Genomic DNA, 14033 nt, shown 5'->3' with positions numbered 1-14033 from the left:
AAATATTTATGTGCCCAACATATGAGCAGCCAATTCTATCAACCAATTAATAACAAAATTAAACACATTGATAATAATACAATAATAGTAGGGGATTTTAACACCCCACAGATCATCTAAGCAGATTAACAAGGAAACAAGGGCTTTGAATGACACACTGGACCAGATGGACTTCACAGATATATACAGAGCATTCCGTCCTAAAGCAACAGAATACACATTCTTTCTGAGGGCACATGGAACATTTTCCAGAATAGATCACATACTGGGTCACAAATCAGGTCTCAACAAGTAATGAAAGATTGAGATTATTCCTTGCATATTTTTAAGCCATGGGGCTTTGAAACTTGAATTCAATCACAAGAGGAAATTTGGAAGGAACTCAAATACTTGGAGGTTAAAGTACATCCTATCAAAGAATGCATGGGTCAACCAGGAAATTAAAGAAGAATTTTAAAAATTCATGGAAACAAATGAAAATGAAAAAACAAACAAAAAAACCAACCCTGTTCAAAATCACTGGGATACTGCAAAGGTGGTCCAAAGAGAGGAAGTACATAGCAATACAAGTCTTTCTCAAGAAATTAGAAAAGTATGAGATACACAAGCTAATCTTACATCTAAAGGAGCTGGAGAAAGAAGAGCAAATAGAGCCTACATCTAGCCAGAGATGAGAAATAATAAAGATTAGAACAGAAATCAATCAAATTAAAACCAAAGGAGCAGTAGAACAGAAGAACAGTAGAAGCTGGTTTTTTGAAAGAATTAATAAGACTGATAAACCCCTAGCCAGACTTATCAAAAAGGGGGAAAAAAGCCCAAATTAATAAAATCATGAATGGAAGAGGAGAAATCATGACCAACACCAAGGAAATAGACCATTATAAGAACATATTATGAACAACTAACTATACACCAACAAACTAGGAAACCTGGAAGAAATGGGTGTATTCCTAGAGATGTATAAACTACCAAAACCGAACCAAAAAGAAACAGAAAACATGAGCAGACCCATAACTAGTAAGGAAATTGAAGCAGTAATAAAAAAGTCTCCCAACAAACAAGAGGCCAGGGCCATATGGCTTCCCAGGGGAATTCTACCAAGCTTTTAAAGAAGAATTAATACCCATTATTCTGAAGCTTTTTCAAAAAACAGAAATGGAAAGACAACTTCCAAATTCTATGAGGTCAGTATTACCCTGATCCCAAAAGCAAAGACCCCACCAAAAAGAATTACAGACATGTCCCTGATGAACACAGATGCCAAAATATTCACCAAGATACTAACCCACAGGATCCAACAGTACATTAAAAGATCTTGGTCACCAAGACCAAGAGAGATTTATTCCTGGGCTGCAAGAGTGGTTCAACATCTGCAAATCAATCAGTGTGGTATACTACATTAATATTAAGTAATATAGATATTCATAAATGACAAATCAAATAATTGATTTGCAAATCAATTTGCAAATGACAAATCAGATAAAGGGCTAGTATCCAAGATCTATAAAGAACTTATCAAACTCAACATTGAAAGAACAAATAATCCAAGAAACAGGCAGAAGACTGAACAGACATTTCTCCAAAGAAGACCTTCAAATAGCCAACAGACACATGAAAAAATGTTCAACGTGATTTGGCATCAGGGAATAACAAATCAAAACTACCTCACACATACTGGGTCACACTCAAAATGGCTAAAATTAAGTCAGGAAACAACAAATGTTGTCAAGGATGTGGAGAAGGGGGAACCCTCTTACATTGTTGGTGGGAATGCATGCTGGTACAGCCACTCTGGAAAACAGTATGGATGATCCTCAGAAAGTTAAAAATAGATCTACCTGAGACACAGCAATTGCACTTCTAGGTACTCACCCCAGAGATACAAATGTAGTGATCTGAGGGGGCACATGTATCCCAATTTTATAGAAGTCCACAATAGCTGAACTATGGAAAGGGCTGAGAATGTCCATTGACAGATGAATGGATTAAAAAAAAGATGTGGTGTATACATACACATGCACACACACACACACACACACACATACACACACACAGAGAGGAATATTACTCAGCCATCAGAAAGGATGAATACCACCATTTATATGATGTGGTTGGAACTGGAGGGTGTTAGGCTGAGTGAAGTAAGTCAGAGAAAAGACAATTAAATGGTTTCACTCATATGTGGAATATAAGAAAGAGCATAAAGGATCATAGAAGAAGTGAAGAAAAACTGAATGGGAAGTAATCAGAGGGAGAAAAACTATGAGAGACTCTAAACTATAGGAAACAAACTGAGGATTGCTGGAGGGTAGGGGGTGAGGAATGGGCTAACTAGATGTTGGGCATTAGGGAGGGCTCGTGTTGTGATGAGTACTGGGTGTTACAACTGATGAATTATTGAACTCTACATCTGAAATTAATGATATACTATATGTTGGCTATTCAAATTTACATAAAAATAATTAGAAAAATAAATCCACTGGGGAGAATAGGGGAAAAAAATGTGAATTCCAAAATCCTCAAGGGTTGAGGAAGAGTCAGGAATCATGATTTTCAACAAAGACTTCAAATTTTAGAAATACATATTGGAGTTGGACAGCCACTTGTCTTGAGTTCACTACATATTCTCTTATGTCCTTCCAACACAACTGTGAAGTTAGTAGGGCTGGTATTATCCCCCATTGTACAGATGAAATTGAGATTCAAAAGAGAATCATGGATTGCTAAATGGCAGATTACTACTCTACTCAATTCTAGTGATAGTGAATATCACCCTGCCTCATTATTATGCTACTGCCCACAATTTCAAACAGAATATCTCACTGAATTTATTTGTCTTTTTTTAGTTTACCAAAGTGATACCTTTATTTTAGAAAATCCATAAAGACACAAAAATTAACTAAACATATTATCCTGCTATTCATATATATTAATTTGTTTCTACATATGTTTTATCTGTTTTTGAAAAACTAAAATCTAACTATATTTTAATACTTTTTAGTGACCTGCTTCCTAAAATTAATGTATTGTGAATTTACCCATCTGTTAAACATTTTCTTCAATATTATTTTCAATGGTAATATAGTCTTCTTTGTGGACATAAAATTCTGTAACTAATCTACTGTTGATGGACAATTTCATTATTTCAACTTTTTATTATTACAAAAAGTTTTGAATGTTAGGCAGCTTAAAGGGGAGTTGTGGACTATATTGTAGCTATCTGGGGAAAATGAAACCAAATTTTAAAGGTCATTATATTAAAGGTGTACAGGGTCTGAAATGATATAGACTATTTCCACAATCACTAAAAAGATTATTTTATGCTGTTTTCTTAACAGGAACAAGACCATTTTGTTTTACTTTAACTTGTTCAGCTGTACTAGTCCTTCTGTGGTGGTAAACCTACAGTGCCCTACTACACAGGTAAGGCAGAAAATGTGTTTCAATTTTGAACATTCTTGGATAAAAGAATAAGCAATTCCATTTGAATCCGGAGTGTGTATAGTTAATGATAAATTTATGGAAGATGGGAAGACATAAGCATGAGCACATGTTTGTTCATATACCATCAAAATAAGGCAGGATTAATTATTGTAGTATCACTAAAGATTTTCTTTGACCACCTAATTTTATAAAATGAACAAACTACTGTCCTGAGAAGTGGCATTTTTTTCTCAAGGTCAGTATTAGGAAGAGCAAAGCTAGCTAGTATAATGAATAAACTTGAGTTTCTTAAGTATCTTAACACAGTAAAGTTTATTTCTGGTCATGTTACAGTATAAGGCTGGTGTTTGTGGTCAGTAGGCAGCCCTTCTCTAAGCTCCTTTCACCTGGTGGCTCTGCCTTAAGACCTTATCATCTGTATCTACCTGCCAGAAGGAAACATAAGACAAATAAGCATCTCTGCTGTTTTTTAATTTTTTATTTTTTATTAACATATAATGTATTATTAGCCCCAGGGATACAGGTCTGTGAATTGCCAGGTTTATACACATCACCATACTCACCATAGCACATACCTTCCCCAGTGTCCATAACCCAACCACCCTCTCCCTGCCTCCCTCCCCCCAGCAACCCTCAGTTTGTTTTGTGAGAATAAGAGTCTCTTATGGTTTGTCTCCCTCCCGATCCCATCTTACTTCATTTATTCCCTTCCTACCCTCCAAACCCCCAACACTGCCTCTCAACTTCCTCATATCAGGGAGATCGTATGATAACTGTCTTTCTCTGACTGACTTATTTCATTAAGCATAATACCCTCTAGTTTCCATCCACATTGTCGCAAATGGCAAGATTTCATTTCCTTTGATGGCTGTGTAGTATTCCATTGTATATATATACCTCTTCTTTATCTGTTCATCTGTTGATGGACATCTAGGTTCTTTCCATAGTTTGGCTATTGTGGACATTGCTGCTATAAACATTCGGGTACACGTGCCCCTTCGGATCACTACGTTTGTATCTTTAGGGTAAATACCCAGTAGTGCAATTGCTGGGTCATAAGGTAGCTCTATTTTCAACTTTTTGGGGAACCTCCATGCTGTTTTCCAGAGTGGCTGCACCAGCTTGCATTCCCACCAACAGTGTAGGAGGGTTCCCCTTTCTCCGCATCCTTGCCAGCATCTATCATTTCCTGACTTGTTAATTTTAGCCATTCTGACTGGTGTGAGGTGGTGTCTCATTGTGGTTTTGATTTGTATGTCCCTGATGCCAAGTGATGTGGAGCACTTTTTCATGTGTCTGTTGGCCATCTGGATGTCTTCTTTGCAGAAATGTCTGTTCATGTCCTCTGCCCATTTCTTGATTGGATTATTTGTTCTTTGGGTGTTAAGTTTGATAAGTTCTTTATAGATTTTGAATACTAGTCCTTTATCTGATATGTCGTTTGCAAATATCTTCTCCCATTCTGTCAGTTGTCTTTTGGTTTTGTTAACTGTTTCCTTTGCTGTGCAGAAGCTTTGGATCCTGATGAAGTCCCAGTATTTCATTTTTGCCCTTGCTTCCCTTGCCTTTGGTGTTGTTCCTAGGAAGAAGTTGCTGTGACTGAGGTGGAAGAAGTTGCTGCCTGTGTTGTCCTCAAGGGTTTTGATGGATTCCTTTCTCACATTGAGGTCCTTCATCCATTTTGAGTCAATTTTCGTGTGTAGTGTAAGGAAATGATCCAGTTTCATTCTTCTCCATGTGGCTGTCCAATTTTCCCAACACCATTTATTGCGGAGACTCTCTTTTTTCCATTGGACATTCTTTCCTGCTTTGTCAACGATTAGTTGACCACAGAGTTGAGGGTCTATTTCTGGGCTTCCTATTCTGTTCCATTGATCTATGTGTCTGTTTTAATGCCAGTACATACTGTCTTGATAATGACAGCTTTGTAATAGAGTTTGAAGTCTGGAATTGTGATGCCACCAACTTTGGCTTGCTTTTTCAACATTCCTCCGGCTATTTGAGCATCTCTGCTCTTAAAATCCTTGGCTTAGAAGTGTTCTTGCATTGCATTTCTACTTAAACAACATGATTATTATTTTTATATGTTCACACCTAGGTGCAAAGGAAGGACTAAAGGAATGCCACTGTGGGATAAAGCACAGACTTCAATGGGCAGTTAGTTGGGTCTTCCATAGTCTATCCCTCTTTCCTCCAGAATGTTCTTCTTCCCAAGGGAGATAACCCAGCATCCCACTTAGTACTATCTTTAACCCAAAGTCCAAGGATCTCTGGGTGATAAGTCCTCTTTAAGGTCTTTACATTGAATGTACAATGGGGAATGAGGCTCGGACTATTAGAATACAACTCCAGATTGGAAAAGGAGGGGTGATAAATGCACAGTGGTTTCTGGTGCATGGCACTGGAAAACATTCTTATTCAACCTGCATTATATTCCCCATTTCATCCTATGGTCCTTTACTCAACTACTTGGAAGGTTATTTCCTGTCTGCTATCCTCAGACCACATCATTGCTGAGCATTGGAGATATATGCTCTATTGAGGGCCATCGAACTTTGAAGCTCCCTTCCTGTTGTGCAAATTTAGCACCTCAGAGATTATTTTAACAGTCAAAGGCCTTTTCAGATTAGGTCATGAAATCTTTGACAGCATAACTGCCTTATTCGCTTCCTCTTTGCTCCATGTACTAGTAAACCACACCCAAAGATCTTCTCTGATCTAGTTGTAAATCTGCTTGCTTGCTCTCTTCCTCATTTCTCTCAAATAATTTTGATATCTTATTTCCTACTGAGACAAAAGCTAACTTGAGATATTGGCATCTTAGTTCTGTGACTACCTCTATCACAAGACTTCATTTTCTGTCATAGCCACCCACTCCCAAGATCAAATCTTTGAACTCTTCATATCAGTAGTTACCACCCTTCATAATCTCAATTTCAAACATCCCTATATCTGACCATCTCAGTCCCTCTAACATTCCAATTACAATCCTTCTACTTCACTGGGACCTACAAATCCCTAATGTTAACCCTTTCACAGTATCCCTTAGTTCCCTCATGTTTTCATTTCCATCTCTGTCTTAGATTTCATGACTCCTTTTTAAATTCATTCCCTTATGTAAACCCTCAATTCCTTTGCCCCCTCCCAAGTAGTTGTACTTCCTTACAAAATTTCATCCTTAGCTAAGTGCAACTCTCTGCCTATTCTATGTCTAAGTGCAGGCAGCTGTGAATTTTTGGAGAAAACATATAGAATAGTTCTTCTGATTCAGAACCACTAATCTCAGTGGGCCCTTAGTGTTATCCCACAACCATGCTACAAACCCCTTGTCTATTCACTAGCCTGGCCTTCTAGAAAACAATTTCACACCTTTTCCTCTTAAACCTCTAAGAACTCTGTGTCAATCTCTTTGTTAGCCTCTGACTTTTCTTCCTATTTCACTGAGAAAGTGTAAGCGTTCAGAAGACAACTTTTAAAAGCTCCTACAGTAATATCCTCTTGCCTACCTGTCATCATTTGTGTTCATTTATTTGTTCAGCTTTTCCTTGTCATAATGTGGATGAACTGCATGTGCTCTTAAGGTCAGCCCATCCATTTGTGCATTATATCTCACACATTCAAGCACAGCACTCCAGAAATTTTCTGTTTTGGGTTTTTTTTTTTTTAAGATTTTATTTATTCATTTGACAGAAAGATCACAAGTAGGCAGAGAGGCAGGCAAAGAGAGAGGGGGAAGCAGGCTCCCTGCTGAGCAGACAGCCTGATGTGGGTCTCAATCCCAGGACCCCGAGATCAGGGAGGATTAACCCACTGAGCCACCCAGGTGCCCTTGGGTTTTTTTAATTACCACTTTTCCTTCTCTACTAAATCATCTCCATCAGTATAAAACATGCTGTTATTTCTTCTGTCTCAAAGAATTCTCTCCTTGATCCCACTTACCCCGCCCTCCAGGTACTGCTTCATATCTCTGTACCTCTTTTTTGCAAAAGTCCTCAGAACAATAGTCTCTATTCAATGAATCTAAATCCTCTATTCTCATTCAGGCTTTTATTCCTACACGAGTTTTTTCCAAGTGATACCATTGAACTCTGTATTATTAAACAAATGGCTAATTCTCATTTCCACATTTACTTGATCTAACAGCATTGTTCATTCAAGCTGCCCTCCTTAAAACACTTTCTTAACTTGGATTTTAGGACACAACATGCTTCTAGGTTTCCTCCCAACTCTCTGGATACACCTCGTTAGTCTCCTTTGCTGGGTTTTCTTCATCTTTCCAACTCCTTGTAAATGTTGGAGTTCCCTCCCATCACCAAGCTTAGTCCTTTTCAAAATCTACATTTACTCTTTTGGTGATCTCATCTAGTCTCATGGTCTTAACATCATCTATATGCTGCCCTCCCTAATTTATATCTCCAGATAAATCTGCTTCCTAATCTCTTGATCTTTATATCCAACCACCTGTGCAATGTCTCTACATGGATATTTAGTTTGTATCTCAAATTTAACATCTCCAAAACTCAATTCCTAGCCTCTGACTTTATCCTTTAAACTATTTTCCCATCATACCTGTCTTCCCTCTTTCAATTAAGGCCAGCTCTAGATACCATGGAATCAATTCTTCATTCCTCTTTTTCTCTCGCACTTCAGCTAATTCCTCTGATCTCCATTCAAAATATGCCTAGACCAAATTAGTTTTCACCATCTCTTCCTTTTTTCAAAAAACCATCATCTCTTATCTGCATTAGTTCAGTGACCTTCTGACTGGTCTCTCTGACTCTATCCTTGCCCTAATTTCTACCCCTTACAGTCTCTTTTCTACTCAGCAGCTAGTGTGATCCTATTAAATATGTCACATTTAGGCCTTGTCCCCATAACTTCCCAGGTTACTGAGATTAAAAGCAAAGTCTTAACAGTGGCCTTACAGGATCCTTCACTGTCTGTCCAACTTTGACTACATTTGCTGTTACTCTCTCTCTGCTTACTGCACTCGGGTTATATTACCCATCTATTGTCTGTGAAAGGATCCAGGAGTGCTCCTGCCTCAGAGCCTTGGACTTTGCTATTCTCTCTGCCTAGAGTACTTTTTCTCCAAATGACTATGGTTTGATGAATAGTCTTCACATCTTTCCTCAAATGTTACCTTTTTATTTAGGGCCTCCCTTGATTACCCATTTAAAACTGGAATCTTGGTTACCCTAGCTGTTAGAGAATTTAAATTAGATTGGATATCATTGATAGCAATTTTAACTTCTTCCTGGGCAGTTTCACTTCTGCCTTACTTGATTCCATGCTGTCATTAACGGTTTTCTCCAATCTAGCTATTGTCTGGATAATTGTTACCCTGAATTCCCTTTCCTACATACTGTTTATGTCCATATCCAATGGCTCTGATGGAGAGGGCACCGTCTCTGAATTTTTCCTCTGTTAGGCATTCCTCCTCCTAGTCATTTTGGTGAGAGGTGGTTGAGGGGATGTGTAACTGAATATATCAATCATGATCCAGGAAAGGTGCACCCTGGAATGCTTCCGAGCAATCAGAAGTCATTACCAAACAGAAAGAAAAAAGAAAAAGAGAGAGAGAGACAGAGAGACAGACAGAAAACAAAAAGAAAAGACCCAGCCAGAATGGGCCCCAAAGGTAAGGTTTGTAAGGTATACAAACAAAAATGGACAAACAAAAAGATCGACAAAAGTAAATGACAAGAAAAGAAAAAGAACCCAGCCAAAATGAACCCCTAGGATAAGATTTATATAATAGTAGAACAAAACAAATACACAGAAACACGGATGGAAGAAAAAGATGAGAGGGTGGTTATAAATCCTCAATGTGGGCAAGGAAGGTTACTTTGATTCTTCCTGGGTGTATCTTGATATCTTTGTTAAAGGACTCAGCTTTCCAGAGATAAAGGGAGATTAAAACTCATTTATATATAGGGGTAGTGTTGATTAGGGAAAGAGGATTACCTTAAGCTTATATCTATGTGTATATTTTAAAAAAATAGAAAAGCAAAAGAAAAACACAGGTATATGTACGAAAAAAGTTAAAGTTAAAAGGTAATTATGGAATATGTTATATTAAGCTCATTGTAATGGTAAATAGGTTAAAAAATTAAAAAGAATAAGAATAGTGAGAATGAATTAAAAATAAAAGTTGTATCTATGAAATAACAGGTTTTAGGGCAATACTGGGAGCTTAATATCTTGTTTTCCCCTGATATTTGGGTTTTACAGTTTTATGGGGACCCTGTGGTGGTTGTCCTCTTGTTCTTTTGGCTGGCTTTCTGGGGGAGGGGCCTGCTGTGCTGCTTTTCAGTCAGTCTTGCTTGGGTTGAGTCCTCCTGCTCCCTATCAAGGTGCTAGGCTTTGTGGAAGCCGTTTTTTTCAGGCTTTTCTTCTCTGGGGTTTTTGTTTTTGTTTTTGTTTTTGTTTTTCCTTTGGCGGCTTTTTGTGGCCTTTCAGAGGTTTAATGGAGAGCAAACTGTACCCAGACCTCCATCTCAGAGAGAAGCCTCAGTCTGCTTCCCTCTGGGTTGTCCAGAACACACAGAATCCCCTTTTGCAAACTCCGCTGAGCCAGGCAACCTCCCACAGGCAGTGCACATCCCCAGCCACTGTCTCGGGGATCATCCAAAGCACTTGCTTGTCTCTGCACCCCTGTGCCATTAAAACCATAAGTGATACTGGTCCGGGGAGCCCACTTTCAGTGGCAGCCTCTGCTGGGACTGCTCTCTGGGGTCCAGACCTCCCCAGAGATCCCAACTAGAGATAGCATGCTGAGATTTTCAAGCCCAGGCTGGGAGTGTTCAGACTCTCGGCCAGTCCTAGAGACCACTGCTAGTGTCCGCATGGAACTCTCTCAGGTGCGGGTAACCAAGGCAGAAGATAGAATTAATGATCTAGAAGACAAACTGATAGAGAAAAAGGATCAGGAGGAGGCCTGGTACAAAAAGCTTAGAAGCCTTTAAAACAGAATTAGGGAAATAATGATGCCATAAAATGTTCCAAAGCCAGAATTATTGGGTCCCTGAGGGGGAGGAGAAAGAAAGAAGACTAGAAGATATACCTGAACAAACTCTCCATGAAAATTTTCCCAATCTGGGGAATGGAACCAGTGTTCCTGTCCTAGAGGCAGAAAGATCACCCCTCAAATCAATGAATCTGGAAAGACCTCAAGACATTGATTGTGAAACCGATGAGTCATAATTTTAGACAAGATCTCTTGAGAGCAGCAAGGGGGAAGAGATTCCTTATGTATAGAGGCAGGTCCATCAGAATAACATCAGACCTGTTCACAGAAACTTGACAAGCCAGAAAGGGCTGGCAAGACATATTCTGGGCACTAAATGAGAAGAACATTCAGTCAAGAATACTTTATCCATCAAGGCTGACATTCAAAATATATGGAAAGATAAAGAGCTTCCAAGACTGGCAAAGCTTAAAAGAGTATGTGACCACCAAGCCAGACTACAAGAAATATTAAGGGGGGGTTCTTTAAAAGAAGAAGGAACCTAAGAGTATCATAGAACAGAAGTTTACAGAGACAATCTGTAGAAACAAAGAATTCACAGGCAACAGGATGTCAATAAAAATTTATCTTTCAAAATCACTCTCAATGTGAATGGCCTAAATGCTCCCATAAAATGGCACAGGGTTCCAAATTGTATAAAATGACAGGACCCAGGATGCCTGGGTGGCTCAGTTGGTTAAGCGGCTGCCTTTGGCTCAGGTCATGATCCCAGCATCCTGGGATCGAGTCCCACATCGGGCTCCTTGCTCGGCAGGGAGACTGCTTCTCCCTCTGCCTCTGCTGCCACTCTGTCTGCCTATGCTTGCGCACTCTCTCTCTCTCTCTCCCTAACAAATAAATAAAATCTTTAAAAAAAAAAAATGACAGGACCCATCCATATGTTGTCTACAAGAGACCCATTTGGAACCTAAGGATACATCCAGACTGAAATTTAAGGGATGGAGAAGCATCTTTCATGCCAATGGGCCTCAAAAAAGGGGGGGGGGTAGAAAGAAAATATCCATCTGATATGGCTTCTCATATCAGATAAATTAGATTTTAAACTAAAGACTTTAGTCAGAGATAAATAAGGACATTATATCATTCTTAAAGGGTCTATCCACCAAGAAGATCTAACAATTGTAATTATTTATGCCCCCAATATGGAAGCAGCCAACTGCACAGGACAAATGTAAGATAAAGAGCCATATTGATATGAATACATTAATAGAAGGGGATCTTAACACACCACTCTCAGTAATAGACAGATCATCGAAGCAGAAAATCAACAAAGAAACAAGAGCATTGAATGACACATTGGACCAGATGGACCTCATAGGTACATACAGAACATTCCACCCTAAAACAACAGAATACTCATTCCTCTCGAGAGAACATGGAACCTTCTCCAGAATAGACCACATACTGGATCACAAATCAGGGCTCAACCGATACCAAAGGACTGAGATTATTCCCTGCATTTTCTCAGATCACAGGGCTTTGAAACTGGAGCTCAACCACAAGGAAAAGTTTGGAAGGAACTCAAATACTTGGAAGCTAAAGACCACCTTGCTTAAGAATGCATGGATCAACCAGGAAATCAAAGAAGAACTTAAACAATTCATGGAAACCAATGAGAATTAATAAACTTTGGTCCCAAACCTATGGGATACAGCAAAGGCAGTCCTAAGGGGGAAATACATAGCCATCCAAGCCTCCCTCAAAAAAATTGAAAAATCCAGAATATACCAGCTGTCTCTATACCTTAAAGAACTGGAGAATCAACAACAAATTAAGCCAGCTCCACACACAAGAAGGAAGATAATCAAGATTAGAGCAGAGATCAATGAGATAGAAACTAGAAATACAGTAGAACACATCAATGAAACTAGAAGCTGGTTTTTTGAAAGAATCATTAAGATCGATAAACCATTGGCCAAATTAATCCAAAAGAAAAGAGAGAAGGCCCAAATTAATAAAATTATGAATGAAAAGGGAGAGATCACAACCAACACCAAGGAGATAGAAACAATCATCAGAAGTTATTATCAACAGTTATATGTCAATAAGTTAAGCAACCTAGATGAAATGGATGCATTCCTGGAAAACTATAAACTTCCAAAATTGAACCAGGAAGAAATTGACAACCTGAATAGACCAATATCTAGTAACGAGATTGAAGCAGTGATCAAAAACCTCCCAAAAAACAAGAGCCCAGGACCTGATGGATTCCCTGGGGAATGCCACCAAACTTTCATAGAAGAAATAACACCTATTCTCCTGAAGCTGTTTCAAAAAATTGAAGCAGAAGGAAAATTTCCAGGGTCTTTTTATGAAGCCAGGATTACCCTGATCCCCAAACCAGGCAAAGACCCTACCAAAAAGGAGAATTTCAGACCAATATCCCTGATGAATATGGATGTTAAGATTCTCAACAAGATCCTAGCTAATAGGATCCAACAGCACATTAAAAAGATTATCCACCATGACCAGGTGGGATTTATCCCTGGGTTGCAAAGATGGTTCAACATTCGCAAATCAATCAATGTGATAGAACAAATCAATAAGAGGAGAGAGAAGAACCACATGGTCCTCTCAGTTGATGCAGAAAAAGCATTTGACAAAATCCAGCATCTGTTCCTGATTAAAACGCTTCAAAGTATAGGGATAGAGGGAGCATTCCTCAACTTCATAAAATCCATCTATGAAAAACCCACAGCAAATATCATCCTCAATGGGAAAAAGCTCACAGCCTTCCCGTTGAGATCAGGAACACGACAAGGATGCCCCCTCTCACCACTCTTGTTCAACATAGTATTAGAAGTCCTAGCAACAGCAATCGACAACAAAGAGAAATAAAGGTATCCAAATTGGCAATGAAGAAGTCAAACTCTCTCTCTTCGCAGATGACATGATATTTTATATGGAAAACCCAAAAGACTCCACCCCCAAACTACTAGAACTCATACAGCATTTCAGCAACGTGGCAGGATACAAAGTCAATGTACAGAAATCAGTTGCTTTCTTATATGCTAATAATGAAAAAATAGAAAGGGAAATTAGAGAATGATTCCATTTACTATAGCACCAAGAACCATATGATACCTGGGAATAAACCTAATGAAAGAGGTAAAGGATCTATACTCAAAGAGTTACAGAACACTCATGAAGAAATTGAAGAAGACACAAAAAGATGGAAGAGCATTCCATACTCAGGATCGGAAGAATAAACATTGTTAAAATGTCTATACTGCCTAAAGCCATCTATACTTTCAATGCTATCCCAATCAAAATTCCACTGGCATTTTTCAAAGAGCTGGAAGAAACAATCCTAAAATTTGTATGGAACCGGAAGAGACCCCAAATTGTTAAGGAAATGTTGAAAAGTAAAACAAAACTGGGGGCATCATGTTTCCTTGAAGCTTTACTACAAAGCTGTGATCACCAAGACAGGATGACACTGACACAAAAACAGACACATAGACCAGTGGAACAGAATAGAGAGCCCAGATACAGACCCTCAGCTCTATGGTCAAATAATATTTGACAAAGCAGGAAAAAATATACAGTGGAAAAA

The 14033-nt window shown here is 38.7% G+C and overlaps 1 protein-coding gene across 1 annotated transcript in view; it reads left to right on the top strand.

Annotated features, from left to right (window-relative positions):
- The first annotated feature begins 3394 nt into the window (after window positions 1–3394).
- Window positions 3395–14033, top strand: part of SLC44A5 (solute carrier family 44 member 5) — a 72434-nt gene continuing 61795 nt past the window's right edge. The window contains exon 1 of the mRNA XM_044238482.1: window positions 3395–3426. The gene's annotated coding sequence lies outside the window, so the exon portion shown is untranslated. The remainder of the gene's footprint in view (window positions 3427–14033) is intronic.

Source organism: Neovison vison, chromosome 2 (assembly GCF_020171115.1).
Source record: "Neovison vison isolate M4711 chromosome 2, ASM_NN_V1, whole genome shotgun sequence".
Taxonomy (NCBI): domain Eukaryota; kingdom Metazoa; phylum Chordata; class Mammalia; order Carnivora; family Mustelidae; genus Neogale; species Neogale vison.
Note: the sequence above shows the minus strand (reverse complement) of the source record. Positions and strands in the feature narration are given on the sequence as shown.